Source organism: Triticum aestivum, chromosome 2B (assembly GCF_018294505.1).
Source record: "Triticum aestivum cultivar Chinese Spring chromosome 2B, IWGSC CS RefSeq v2.1, whole genome shotgun sequence".
NCBI lineage: Eukaryota > Viridiplantae > Streptophyta > Magnoliopsida > Poales > Poaceae > Triticum > Triticum aestivum.
In genome coordinates, this window is record NC_057798.1 from 55,977,100 (window position 1) to 55,981,165 (window position 4,066).

General features: G+C 45.8%; 1 long non-coding RNA gene across 1 annotated transcript; it reads left to right on the forward strand.

Annotated features, from left to right (window-relative positions):
• The first annotated feature begins 1,500 nt into the window (after positions 1–1,500).
• LOC123040385 (uncharacterized) lies at positions 1,501–2,785 on the forward strand. Its single transcript, XR_006418147.1, has 4 exons — positions 1,501–1,665; positions 1,759–1,857; positions 1,932–2,048; positions 2,144–2,785. It is a non-coding gene; the product is annotated as an uncharacterized lncRNA (long non-coding RNA).
• The last annotated feature ends 1,281 nt before the right edge of the window (positions 2,786–4,066 follow it).

Genomic DNA, 4,066 nt, shown 5'->3' on the forward strand with positions numbered 1-4,066 from the left:
GCAGGGCACGCCGGACTTGCGCTAGACGCGTCGGCTTAGCGCACTGAGGGCACCAAGGAGTAGCCCTTGATCTTGCACATCCAGAGGTCCAAGTGGGAGGTTGCGGGGTCACCGGAATCGTGCCCGGCGACGAGCTGTGGCGGCGGCCGAAGCTCGGACATCGATGAAGCCGATGACGTAGCACGCGGAGAGGCTAGCAGTTAGTACCTACGGGTTCTTTGCATGCGCACGATGCGAACGGACATATGCGCGGGACCAAATGGTCACCGGAAGGACGTCGGCATCGAGCTCGTGCGGCGGAGCATCTCGGCTTCGATGGAGGAGGCGGCTAGAGGAAGGGGTAGACCGCGGGGAGAGGGGGGAATGATCGAGGGCTCACTGCGGTGCCGTAGGGATGGCCAGTGTGCTCGGGGAAGCTCGGGCGGCGGCGAGTCGACGAGGGAGATCCGCGGCGGCCGACGATGAAGAAGAGGTCGGGGACGGCGCGTTGGGGCTCTTCCAGCCACGTGAGCTGACGGAGAGGACGAGGGTGACACGGCGGAGCTCGGGGGCTGGTCCATGGCTCTAGTGCTGGCCGGTGGCCGCGGTGATGACGATTGGCGATGATGAACCCGTTCGGGTGAGTGAGAGAGAGATCCAGGGAGAGGATGTGGATGAGAGAGTGAGCGAGGGGGTTCCAGGGGGTGCGTGGCGTCATTGGAGACGTCCAGGGCATCGAGGACGCAGGCAAGCAGGGTGGAGGTGGCCGCACCACGGTGCGCGCGCGTCGGGCACGCGCCCATCCTCCTGGCAGGGAGGAAGACGACAGGGAGGGGCACTGGTGGGCTGGGCCGGCCAGCTACAGTGCTGGGCCGGTTGGTGGCGCCAGGTAAGCTCTGTTCTGTTTTATTTCTACTGCTTTGTTTCACTTTTCGTAATATTTCAATTTTGTTTTGATTTAGAAATATTACTAAACCATTTTTATTTCTTCTGAAATTATTTGTGGGTGCTAAATGGACTAACCCAAAGTCCCACAACATTTTCCAGAATTATTGGAGTTATAAAAGTATTTATAGAAATTTATAACTCCAACTCAATTACAATTTATCTATATACCTATACCTACCTATACTAATTAGGCACTCCCTAAAAATTCCCACGTTAATCAGTAATTAAGAGCCGTTAATCTGGTGGGACCGAATTATAACGGTGCAGATCAATATAAATCAGTAATTAAGAGCCGTTAATCTGGTGGGACCGCCGTTAATCTGGTGGGACCGAATTATAATGGTGCAGATCAATCTACAAATTTCCATGTTAAAAAAATGAACAAACTCACGACTCCACCCTCCCAATATCTCCTGTAGGTCAGCAAAAGAAAAAAAACAAACTCAAAATGATAGAAATCTCCACGTTAAAAAGATAGTACATGCAAAAGAAAAAAAACGAATGGAAATCCTCACGTTAAAAGGATAGTGCGTGCGCTCTGCCTCTCTCTTCCAATCTCTCACGACTCCCCTCTCCAAATATCTCCTCCAGGTCAGCAAAAGTTAAAAACAAACTGAACCAGCCCAACAAAATAGATCGATCAAGAAGGGATCTTCTCCTCACGCTCGATGACCGCCGCCGCCATGGCTACCCCAAGCCTTCTATCTCAATCAGCCAATCAAAATTGATCAATCAAGGGTAGGCTCTTCTCCTCACGCGTTACGCACGACGCCATAGTGGATGTCCCATGCCTTTGCCAAGTTGATCCTTAATGTGTTGCCTCTGCATTAGCAAATCATGGTGTTCTGCGAGCAGCGGACGTTCAGAACCATGGCACCACGTTTGGTACGCTGGCTACAAGACGTATTGTTTGCCGATGGCACCCGCAAGGTTCCCTTGAATCCTCCAACCCCCACATCCTTATATTTTCTTTATTCCCAGCTAACTCAGCCTTTGATAACCAGAAGGATAAAAGCATGGATGCATCTAGCTGCTTGCATTGCTTATTTAACTTAATATTGGGAGATCCGTGGGAGATAAGTTGCTGGGCTCTACTTGCCTTCACCTCCAGAAATATCAAGGTAACTGATTCATGTGGGTTTGATTAGCTATATGTGCAATACACAAGGGAATTCATCACCTTAATTAATTTATTCCTTATGCATGCAAACGGCAGAGAGGCTGGGAGGCTAGCGGAGAATTGCATCGACGATATCGATGGCAATCATCAATCCAGTATCCACGGCGCTTTCAACCAAGTCGCAGTGCCCTAATGGTAGGCCACTGCCATTTACATGAAGGCTTAGGTAAGGCTAACATGATGAGAGTATACCCGTATGTCGCTACATGGCAGACTGACTCAATGAGAGGAACTCCGTCATGGTTGGAGAGCAGAGAATGTTATGGCGTCCGATTTCCAGGTTAGCATATCGATGTTCATGCTTTGGTTCTGCGCACTGCACATCAGTGATGGGCAGGAGCAGCCTATGATCGAGTCACAAGAAAAAGTCCCAATACAGATGTACGTCCAGCCTATGCTATTGTCTAATTTGAGGAGAAAAACTTCTTTGAAAACTGAGACCGCTCAAGATGGTAATTAGTGGTAGTTCCATTTTTTTTCTTTCTTACAAAATATGATATAAACTATATAAAACAATTTATATCCCGAGAAAGTAATACTACCAGAGGCCTAGCGGTCTGGACATCAGGGGCATGAGACAACCTGGGATTGTTCAGGGCAGCGCTGCTGGACACGTTGGTCCGCAAGCCAAACCTGTCGCTGTCCAGTTCAATAGACTAGGAAAATCAGGACCTTCATACATGCACTTCAGGTATGCAATTCTAATGTACATCACAATTTCAACTATGCAATACCAGCACTGTTGAAAGCGTATATATATGCATGAACTGAAGTACGTATCCGTTTATCTATGAAGGGTACACTACAACAAGTACAGTTGAAAAAAGTACAACCTAAAGATAACATTATAACACGATGTTCCTTTAAATTAGAAAACTCTATTCTCTACCTCTTTATAGCAATTAATCCCCCATCTATTGTCTTATCCCAATATCTCATGCCTTTCAAGCGTTATGGGTGTCTATTACCTGATCTCCATATTTCTTGCATTTGCGTTGTGGTGGTTGCTGCACGTTCGGGCAGGAGTAGCCCCACGGCCTGCAACAGAAGATATGTGGGAGTCTAGAAGTAGTGTCAATCATAGGCCCACATCCATGTCTGTAGCATAAATATCATGCACGTCATTGATGCATGCTTCTGTACAGTGGTGAAACGTGAACAACAGGGTATGACGTCGATCGACGGCCACTGGTTAGTATTGACTGGTGCAATCATATATTTCTTCTGATCTATATATCTTCCACTTTGACATTTATCTCTTCCATCACATGGAATTGCAGTTCATGTAAAATATGTGTGGCGATGATGATACTGAAACAAAGTCTAACACAGATGAAAAACCTAAATATGAAAAGTAGTATTTCCACATGATATGTTCTCCTTCAGAACTTGGTATGGTTATCAAGTATTCAATCTACAACAGGTTATTTCCCCTTCTGATATCGATAGTTTGAACCTAACAGAATTCTTATGTACTTTTCTTCTATATTAATAAGCCTATACAATCAATTTGCCACCATGTTCATGACCTGACCTTATGTGAGCTTGACATACTTGGAGACAAAGTTAGTACGAAAAGATGCACAAGCAGTTGTTTCAGGCGTCCCGATCCGCTCCTCTGTTGTACTCAATGTGCATCAAGTGATGATTCAGAGTCTCGAAGGAGCCTATCAAATTGCATACAATAGGTTTGATCTGGGGATTCTTACATTTTGACAAAAAAATTCTCCTAGATTTTTTTTAAACTGGATGTATACAAGATACGAGTGAAGCACAAGGATACCATTGAAGTTGTGTATTCTTCTAATTCATGGTTATAAAAAAGACACAGTGGGGGAAATATGTACAAGGTAACTAAGAACATGACTTGCCAACTATGTCACAAGTAGGCCGCTTAAGGTTCACAAAGTTTAGTATCAACACTTAGAAATATATTTTTTTCAGTTCGTCATATGACTA